Source organism: Etheostoma spectabile, chromosome 13 (assembly GCF_008692095.1).
Source record: "Etheostoma spectabile isolate EspeVRDwgs_2016 chromosome 13, UIUC_Espe_1.0, whole genome shotgun sequence".
NCBI classification, from domain to species: domain Eukaryota; kingdom Metazoa; phylum Chordata; class Actinopteri; order Perciformes; family Percidae; genus Etheostoma; species Etheostoma spectabile.
The window spans coordinates 7,348,602-7,359,536 of NC_045745.1; the positions used below are offsets into that span (position 1 = coordinate 7,348,602).

Here is a 10,935-nt window from a genome sequence, read left to right on the forward strand (position 1 = left end):
GGGGGGGGGGGGGTATTTTAATTACAAAGGCCAAGGGAACTTTGTCAGGATGCGTGACGAGAGTGATCCTTTCTGAATCTGCCTATACAATGCCCAATTGATAAAATACATTTTTCAAGACCATTGAATTATATTTTCATGCATTTTGCAATCAAAAGCTAAAGATTTTTGACTAATACCAATGAAAATAGATGAATTGTCTTGTGCACCATGCTCTAATTATTAACAGTGTGAGAGATTTTGGTCTCGTTCTTCATCGTCGGACTGGGATTACAAAATTGTCACAACAGTGCTGGTCGGCTGTTTTCCTGCACCACATAAACACAGTGATCACAAAGACACAGCTCCATCCACTCCGTGTGCTTTTGTTTCCGTTTTCTTTATAAGTCTCTCCATGAGACGGATCCTCTGCTGGATAAATCATGCTCAAGTCTTTAGAGCAAATTAATCTTTGATTAAAAAGGACTGACCCCAGCCAGAGATCAGAGTTTGTGCTAACTAATTAACATGGCAGGGCTAGTTTGGTAGGGTCACGTATGAACAGCATGTCATTGCTTTAGACAAGCTAATTATCTTTGCGCCTCATGTTGAAAAGCGATGACTCGCTCTCCACCTCCTCACCATTTTGCATTCCCATTTTAATGTGAATTGTGAAAGCAACCACAGCAGTTGGAAATGATGTACTCTCATACACAGACCCTGATGAAACAACAATCGAAATGTGTTACAGTATAATGCAGACATTTCGTTTTTGCATCTGCATCATAATACACATACAGTACAATCATGCAATCATGGGGATTCTTTGGGCAAATTCAGCAACAATGCTAGGATATGAGCATTGCATCTGTCATCTTAATTTGGTTCCACTTGCACAAGGCGCTCAAGACTTATGGTAATTTACGACAAACAGGCCATGCCTGCCAGAATTTGGCAACCTGTTAATGAAATTAATGAAAGAAACTACTTCATTGGGCTCATCCAAAAATGTAATGCAGCTAATTTGGTGAATATGGAGTGTTGAAAAAAACAGGTTGCAAAATTAAAATATATCCTGTAGCTAATAGACAAACCCACACAAACAAAACGACAAATGGGAACAAAAACAAAAAACCTTCTCAGCTGTATTTCTGACAGATGCTCCGCAACTTAACACAATTCTCCCTGTCAGTCACATTCAGCGAGCTTCCTGTGCTGAAGGTGCGTGATCTCAGTCAGCATGCTGATTGGTTCACTGAGGGCCACATGCTGCACTGTGACCAGCAGCGGCTGTCTGGATATCTGGTGGGCAGCAAAGACATGACTTCATTCAGTCACGAGTGTTTTGCTTGACACAACGTTATAACTCTGTCCCAAAACTGTGTTTGTGTCATTTTAGATTACAATAATTGCAAATAGACTGTTATGTCTATTGGTTTAGATTACAATACTGTTAATACCATTATGATGTCTATCAGTGCTGATAATTACACTGTCCATTGTTAAATCTTTGGTTCACCTTTATCTTCACGTGAAGACAGCGTTGCAGTCAGCCACCCAGTGTGGAACTCGACCCGCACAAAGTTGGCAGGCAACACATACTGGATTTTCTCCAAAACATGATATCACATATTTAGAGAATTTCTGCATAACACAAAAAAACAACTTCATTTAGTTTCTCATGCATTGTGGAGGCGGACTTAACATTACACTACACGCTGGCCCATAAAAACTTTTTTTAAAAGTAGCACTTGAAGCAGTTCAGCACAAGCTGGTGTACTCGCACGATTCTTCTGTTTGTTCAAATGCACTTATTGTAAATCACTTTGGATACAAGCTAAATAAATGTAATGTCCTGTTTCACAGTTTGGGCTGCATTATGGGCTATAACCCTCTGAAACGTTATTTTATTTGTTTGCCGGATGATGAATTATAAAGTATAAAGGTGAGATCCGGTGCTGATTGCTTATTAGACTTCACTTTGGCACACAATGAAATTTCACATTTTTCCATAAGCATCAAACACAGGGCATGTCTATGAGTTACTGACCTTTGGAGGAGGTACACAAAAACTGGAACACCAGCATACAACTGCAATGCGAAAAGGAGACTTTCACAATTGTATCTATCTTATATTTTGTCATTATTAAATTAATTATGATGCATCTGCATTACAAAGCACGTTTTTCTTCTGCAGGGAATTACACTTTGTGCAAGCACTGAACCATGATGCCGATCTAAGAGTTGCAATTTAAAAACAGCTAAGTAAGTAAGTAAGTAAGTAAGTGATTCTTTGCAAAAACAGTTGATCTTCGAACGCAACAGCCAAACAAATCAACCCCCCCCCCAATTCAGAAACTCCCCCCTCTGGATTCACAGACCAATAACTTCTGGCCCACATATATTTAAATGCTGCCTACCCCTCCTCCCGCCCCTACCATCATCTGACACTGCCTGTTGCTGATTGGCTGGAACAGTGTTTTGTGGGTCTTTCACTCCTTTCTTACCCTGGAAATCCAGAGATCTCACAAGAACACAATTTGAATTTGCTCAGCGAGTTACTCTGGTATCGAGTAAAGCTGCTCAGTAATTATGCCCTTGTAGCCGACCCTTCATTCTGATACATTCGGATTCGGATTACTCCTCTGTTTTTTTAACACCAGATTTTTATTTATAACTGCACAGAGAAAACAGAGAGCTAGGTGAAAGAGATATGTTTTGATTGATGTTGTGTTGTTATTTTTCTTTAATGAATGTGTGCAAACCAATAAACCTAAACCGTGAGGAGACATTCACTGATTTTGACAAAAAGTGTGTTGGATTAACATCAGTTTCTATAACTTTAAGCCCGTAATTCGAATTTCTATTACTAAAATTTCCTTTGGGATGAATAAAGCATCTATCTATCTTTCTATCTATCTATGGAATACTTCCCTGAAAAGACACAAAGCAGACCTATTCATACCTGGCATTAACTCCTCGTTTTCTATTTATTTTCTCACTGTGTGTACAATGTTGTGATTGTGCTCTCCAAAGCTGCATTCTCTAATACAAAGGCTGTCATTCTATCGTTGTGGCTTTTTTAACGGCATAAACAGTCATAAATAACCAATCAGTACAGGTACACATACAGTGTAAACCAGGCAGGTCCTAACAGAGAGCTCACTAATGATAGACGTTGGCTGGCTCAAAGAGCCACAAGGAAGACGGTGCCAGCCGTATTCAGCACTTAAGGGATCAAAGGCTTCTCATTGTGCATTTAAAATATATGGCACTGCTCATAAAAACTATAAATAGGTTTCAGTTGATGTCAAACGTCTCAGAGATGTGTCTTTGAAATCCGGTCTCAGCTGGGAAATCTATACTAATGTCTCAGCTAATGGCAGTCTTATAGCAGGCGCGGCAGGGAGCTAGGAGGCAGATACCAACCGGGCTGGCTACGTCACGACAGGTCCTCCATGTGAAGGGTACCCTGCCTGGAGAGCACGGTGCACAACCGATAGATAAAAGAGAAATATTTACACTGTAATTTTAAAAAAAAGGCTACTATTTCAGCTGCAGGGGTGCCAAAAGCACCGTTCAGTAACGGAAAATAACTTTCTTATATTATTACAGTAATTTTTCCTAATTAATTCAATTTGAAGCTTTAACATGCAATTTTGTGTTTTTATAAATGGCTTTTCAATGTCTATTAATGAAGGATATTTACACCTGTAAAATATAATTTTCTCTATTCACTAAATTCATCTAATTTAAGAAATTCTTTTACAGCGTTACAGGTGAATTTACTACAAAATAAAATAAATGTTTAACAGATCGTTTGAATAAATATTTGTGAAATAATGAAACATTTGCATATGTAACATGTGACCACAAACACATTTTCTTATAGTTATTCACATTAACATGCTTGAAATGTTCTTTTACCATAGACATGTAAATTCAGTCTTTGTAATTTTCATATATCAACGTGTTTCCACAGTACCGTCAAATTACAAGTTCTTTTTACAGTGTAAGATTAGATTAACCTTATAGTCTTCCTTCACTTGTCTTTGGCATTCGAGAGAACACAGGTAACGTAGCAGCACAAAGCATCTTAGTTTATATTCACACCATATTGCATGACGCCCTACACCAAATATTGCAGTCTCCCCAGTAAAAGCCATTAGAGCCGTTCTTTAAGCACATCCTTTAATCCTCCAGGTGGCAGATAAAGTCACAAAAAATAAAAAAGCATCTTTTTTTGCAGTTCACGTAATAGTGTTGTCAGTGATGAACGTATCATTTTTAGTTGCAAATGAATTCATAGCAGAGAAAGATGATCAGGAGAGTGTTTTTCTGTCATTAAGTCCTCATTACTGCAATCTGAATCCAGCCAACTGCTGTTATTCCCTTAAATCCCAATGTGGCCTGTGCATGCGTGTGCATACAGCGCGGTAGACAGCTGCAGGCGATCTGACGTGTGTTTGTTGCTCGGAAGTTTGCACTATCCCTCAGCTGGTGCGAGCTGTAAAAGTTGAGCCTGGTGCCTTGGTGAAAGGATGGTTTGGAATTCTAATATTCAAGTGGTGTGGGATTTTAAGGATGAGTCTCTCGGAACTAGTTTTTCACTTCAGTACCTTTCGTCTCAGCTTTTCTCCTTCTGGTGCTGCTCAACTTTTGTATTTTGCTGCTGTCCATTTGTGGCCAAGGGAAAGTTGTTTATTTCCCCCTGTTAGACCATTTTAACAATGATATAACTTGAGCATTGAAGTAACCACATTATAATGTTGTTTCAATAATACAATAAGAATAATTAAGTGTAAGAGATGAATACTTACAGAATTGTAATGATCCACTTGGTCACAGTCTACTCCTGTGGTGCTGTGTTAATGATGAAGGTGCTAATAATGGAGCTGGGCCCTGATGTGCCAGCTGTGATGAACAGAGGCATCCATCAAGTTCTCTTCCCGGGAAACGGAGAGCGTGTTTGCTGCACATATGAGCACCAGAGTTGGGGTGACAACTAGCGGATTTGGTTAACAGTATCCGGCGGGTGCTATCCAATCCTCGGGTCGGGTCGCGTCCTCAGTGCCAGCCCCTGTAAAGACAGAGGAGGTCATCCCTCTGGAAGAATGCTGCTTCTCATTGCAAAAACAAAGGCTGGGATTGTCAAAGCTGATGGCAAGGGGACGGGGCAGAGGGGCAGCCATGGCCGGCGGACTTAGGACAATAGAATAAATCACATGAAAAATGTCACAGCCGCACAAATGGAATTCTTACTGGGGGGATTTGAAAAATTGAGAGAGCCATGCATAGCGTGGGTGTTGTTTATCTGAGGCATAAACAGCTATACTCACATGGTCCACTAGTCAGACAGTAAGGGTATTTCTATTCATTTTGCTTTCATTTGCTGACAGGCATATAGAAGGAGTGTCTGACAAAGTGCAGTGGCTGTATGCTGAGAGCGGGGGGTTTAGATGAGTGACTGTGACCTTTCAAGCTTGTGGAAGATTAGGTCAGTTAAAATCACACCTACTCTATTACAGTCAAGGAAAAGATTCATTTTCCACCAGCATGAAGGCATTCTGAGATAGATGTTTTCCCTTGTCGGACATGACTTATCATAGCAGGGCAATAACACATCTAATGCCACGTTCACATCATATTGTCATCATCATATTGCGGGGAACCTTTCATGCAACTGTCCGACTTGTAATTTCAAATCAGAGATATTTTGACAGATAATATCTCTCACTAGGCAAAAAGAAGTCCGAAAGTGTCAACATACCACAATTTCTGGCAGTTATGTCTGAATAAAATTCAACATTAGCACTACTAAAATCATTCCAGCTCTTTCAAAAGGAGCTAAGCACAAAGACTGCAAACATGGGATAAGATAATCCTTTATTAAACCCACAGCGGGGACATGTGCAGTGTTACAGCAACAAAGGGGAATGACAAGAAGCATCAGTTAAAAAACGAAGCTATTATAAATGGGTAAACAGTAGAAAATGGAAAGTAAAACAGTAAAAAGGCTAAATATAATAAGTAAACAGACTAACAGGTAAAATACACAGCACTCAGAGTTGCACAGATGAAATATTGACATTGATAATAAACATGAAGGAATTGTCAGATATGGTAAGCGTGGTCTGTTTGGAGCAGTGCAATGTTAATAAGTGAGCTTTACAGGTGCTCGTAGCAGTGTGGAGTCACCAACGGTCAAGTCCGAGTCAAGCCCTGAGTCCCAAGTGTATGAGTCTGAGTCGAGAGAATAGCAACTTGAGTCTGGCTCAAGTCCAAGTTCAGGACTCAAGTACTCCATCACTGCTTATTACACATAAAAGTAGTCAAAGCCTTCATCTAACTTCAGAGTCCAATTTCATACTCCAGTCCAAGTGCAAGTCCAAGTCAGCAGTTTCCGAGTCCAAGTCGAGTCACGAGTCCAGAGAATGGCAACATAAGTTAGACTCGAGTCAGAGTCTGGGATTCAAACATTGGCTGGTAGATTTTGGTACCTTTGGCTGCTGACTAAAAACTGCATATTTACTCTATAGAAGTCCTGGCAAGAAAAAATAAATGCATTTCCCCAAAATGTCAAACCATTCCTTTAAGGAGAGACAAAATTTTAAATGAACAGTATAAAATTATTGAAATATCAAGTTCTTCAGGGTGGCCCTGCATGTGTAGTGTTAAAGAGGTCTCTGCTGGAGTCTTGATAGGCCATGTTGCTTCCTGTTTGAAATCTAATAAATGTCTACGATTGCTCAGTACAAAGCATATCTGCAGTCTTTTACTAACCAACAGTATTTTTAATATTCTGATTTATCACATATTCTATCCATCACTTACCTTGTATCTCAAATTGACTGAGGAAACAGCCAGCCAGACTTGACTCAATATTCGGCTTTAAAGCTATAGTGTGTAGATTCTGTCGCCCCCAAGGAGAATTCTAAGTAATGACAACAACACTGTCGGCGCGTCCACACGATACAAGCCTTCCATGACCCCCCCCCCCAGTTACTAGTAGCCACGGCTTAGGAAAACCCTGACAAACGTCCAGCAAATTTGAGATTTGCTCTGCAAGTCAGTCTGGCCTAGAGCCCATTCAAGCCCATTTCCAATTATTCCAAAGTGATGCACCAATCACAACCGTTGTGGCAGGCTTTACACAATGACGATGGCGCAGCTTTTTGTTTACATTCAACATGACGGCCACCAAAGCACAGGAACCCATTGATGCCGCTGTTGCTGCTGCGTCACCTGTATCGTTGGTCTGATTGGTTGAAGGACTATCCAGTTGCGCCCAGATGCCTTTGAGCAGTGTCCGTTGGTGATGCCCCTTTGGAAATGAGCTGTGAATGAATCTTCCCCAGACACACTCTCAGTTACAACTGAGAAGGGTCTGGTGTCAACCACGCTATGGTAGCCACTAGCCAAGAGGTCATTATCTTCACTTAACTTTCTGCACGGCAAAGTCACCAGACGCCACAATCTCCTGAACACAGCCATACTGAGAAATCCAGAGAGAGTTGTGTAGAGCTGATAGTCTTAATTAGCCAAGTAGCTACTCATTTGGCAACGGCTTGAATGTAACAGCCGTTCATTAATATCAAAAAGTTAGGCACTAAAGCTTTAAATTTCAACCTCCCTTCGTTCACTTTTCCAGTCCTCCTTCCGATCATGTTCAAACTGTCCTAACCACAAATTCCTGTTTTATTTCTTTGAGCGCAAGCACCATGGTGTTATCATTAATTCAATAATATCAGTAATTCAAATCAGTCATCATGAATATATATTTCTTAGATAGTAGACTATTTGTATATATATCTACCTGAACACCTCTTTGGGGTTTCATAGTGAGAGTCTGCCTTATTTTCCTCAGGAAATAGGCTGTGTAATTCATGCATACTGTGTATTATTCGGGAGTCAAATAAGTTGGTTGGTTGCATTCATGACCAAGTGTATTAGCTGCATTGTGAACTGCGGTGCCATTAGAAATGAAATGTGCACGTAAACAGATTCATTGTAAAAGAATAACTGGTTTCAGCTCAACACCTCTTCTCTGACTGGTGTCTTTGTGTCCAGCAGAAAACCAAAAACCCACAATCGACCCAACAGGAATCCTTTCTAAACCTGCCTTGTCCTCACGACACGACAGAGAAAAAAACAGCAAGAAATGAATCTGTTGACAAGGGTAACTTTTGAGTGAGAAGACCTAGAAGTTTGGACTCCAAATGATCGGCTGATAGTTCTCCATGTGCTGTCCCTCTCTCCTTCATCACTTCACACCGTCATTCTATCAATATTCTGCCTGCATCTGTTCATGTGCTAAGGCTCAGAGAAATGCCACTCAGTGTTTGACAGATGGGTGATTAATGAGACCGTGATGCAGTTTCAAAGGTGTCACACACAGAGAAAAGTGTATAGTGTGCTTTTAAAATGCAAATCATTCCAATTAAGACCTAATTAATAGCTTCTTAAGATGGCCGTGGCAACATAGATGTGTATGTGATAAAAACACTGTGAAGCCTAACTCCTTTATGTTCCAGTGCAGAGGGTCTTTTGAAAAATCCTCTGGGTGATAACTGGTGTGTCATTTCTCACATTACACACAATATGACACCTCATGGCCCAATAAGGGGCAACGCTTTTTGGTGCAAACGCACACGTTTTGCATCGTTTTGGCCGATCGTCCAAACGAACCCTGTAAACGCACTACCTGAAAACGCCCTTTTGAAACCTGGGGCCTCATTCATAAAACCGCGTAGATTCTACTTTGAAAGATTTTGTGCGCTAAAAAGTCAGAGTTTTTGTACGCAAAAACAACATTCTGATTTATAACACCATGTGGTGCACACCTGTGCGGACTCTTCTTGTTATAAATATGGACGTGCGTTACCTTGTGCGGTCGTGCACCAGCCTCACGCTCCTCCCAAGGCCGTCCCATACCTGTCCTAATAAGGTCTGTGATGGCCGCACTAGCAGCCACACGTGGAAAAAAAAACCACCAACCCTTGGTAACTCTTTGTTGTTTTGAGCACATTACACATTATACAAAATAAATAACTGGACATACACTTTAGTGAACAGTTTTGTTAGTGATTTGACTTAATTTTCTATTTGGATGCACACATTTAGTCAACTTTGTCAATATAGCTAATTTCAGGATCATTACCTTTGTTAAAGCTATATTCTGTGAAATTAAAACCCTTTTTTGAGTTGCCAGTTGCTGGGGAGTTGCTGCTAGGGGTCATTGGCTGACAGACAAAAATGACCTTCTCTGATTCTAAGCTGTTTAAATGGGGAAGGGATAATTGGACTGCACCATGTTTCCCCATATCATGGGGGTGGCAGAGTATTTCATTTTTGAGTTGAGTTCTTTTCTTTGCTAGTTATACTTATAGATAGTGAAGATTATTTAAGTGATTTATCCTTAGTTCATATTAGGTAGCATTGGTGTAACAGGTTGTAGTTATTGGGGTTTGTCTATTTAATGGGTTTGTCTACACCCCTTTGTGTCAGAATGGCCTGATCAGCCCCTGTATAAGTTTCCCCAATGTCGCAGCCTTCTTAGGTCTGTTTAGTTTGTGTAGGCATGTTTAGGTTGTCTGGTTATGTTAAGGTTATTTTACCTGGGTTAATTCTGTTTAGTTGACCTCTTTTATGGGCCCAGAACTTGCGGTTTTCTGAAAATTTGTTTTTATTGTTTCGTAAATAAAAACCTAAATTTTTCTGAAAATCTACCTAACGACTCTTCTCGCCTGCCAGCTTGGTCCCTCACAAGGTCCATCAATCAATCAATCAATCAATCAATCAATCAGTCCCTCCAGGATTTTGCAATGTCACGATCGCAACAATTCAATCAATCACTGTGACTTTGGTGCAACTCACATTTTTGACCAATCTCCTCAAATTTTGTTTCGCAAATTTGACCGATAACCCGAGTCTCCCGTGACTTAAACCAATCCCAGAAGTCTCACGTGCCAGACTCTACATCAGTATGTGACTCTGAGAGCCAACGACCAAGCGGGACTGAGAACGGGTCGACGTCACACGTACGTCGCCATATTCATTTCCTTGTTTACCGAGACGTGTGTGACTTTCACATGTCACATTTACCAACATTTACCTACAGCGAAAGACCGTGCATAACATGTCAGACTGCCAGCCTGTAGACATTTTAACAGCAATGTTGCTGTAAAGTTTTCTCACTTTAATCTCGCTGAGAGCTGCTGCTGTTTCAATCCTGTCGGCTCTCTGCAGCGGGCGGGGCTGCTCAGTTCCCCCCCTGCGACTGACGCGCGCGCACACAATCCCACGCACAACCTCACACAGTGGAAGCAGGAAACACCGGAGATGAGACGGACAGGATGACCTAAATTGAGGACAGCTACACTCGTTATGGTAAGTGTAATGATAAGTTGAACTCCAATAAGTCCTATATCAATCCGTATGTGTGTCCCCCGCCAGGTTAGGAAATCAACTAACGATGTCACTGACAGACATGTTCAAATTTGATTCATTCAAGAAATTATTTGTCTTAAATCCCCCAGCCATTTTCATATGATACCAACCAACATTTGCAGCATCCTGAGGCTTTTTGGTAAGGTTACTAGAAAAACTCAGCCCACAGTTATTTTTTTCTCCCCAAAACAAATTTCCTTTTAATTTTTAAAGAGCTATATATAAAAAATAAAAAAAAATATCAACTTGCAACTTAACTTGCAATTCTTTACAAAAGCTCCGGCAGAAGCTCTGCGTGTCTGCTCCTGAGGGCTGCGGATCGCCAGAGCTGGGACGGAGTCAGGACGCAGCCGCTCCGCAGTCAGGGGAAATACACACATCGACTTTACTGGAAACCTGATGACTACGACGCCGGTCCGGAGTCTGCAACCGGTGGAAATAAGTGTGCGTGTCTGAGTGTAGGTGTCCGTGTGTGGGAATGTTGTCTTTGTGCACCTGCTGTTATGC

The 10,935-nt window shown here is 40.9% G+C and overlaps 1 protein-coding gene across 5 annotated transcripts in view; it reads right to left on the bottom strand.

Moving 5' to 3' along the window:
- Positions 1-10,935, bottom strand: part of b3gat1b (beta-1,3-glucuronyltransferase 1 (glucuronosyltransferase P) b) — a 32,913-nt gene that overhangs the window by 8,575 nt on the left and 13,403 nt on the right. For all 5 annotated transcript variants that reach the window (XM_032533385.1, XM_032533382.1, XM_032533381.1 and 2 more), the window contains exon 2: positions 4,800-5,059. The gene's annotated coding sequence lies outside the window, so the exon portion shown is untranslated. The remainder of the gene's footprint in view (positions 1-4,799; positions 5,060-10,935) is intronic.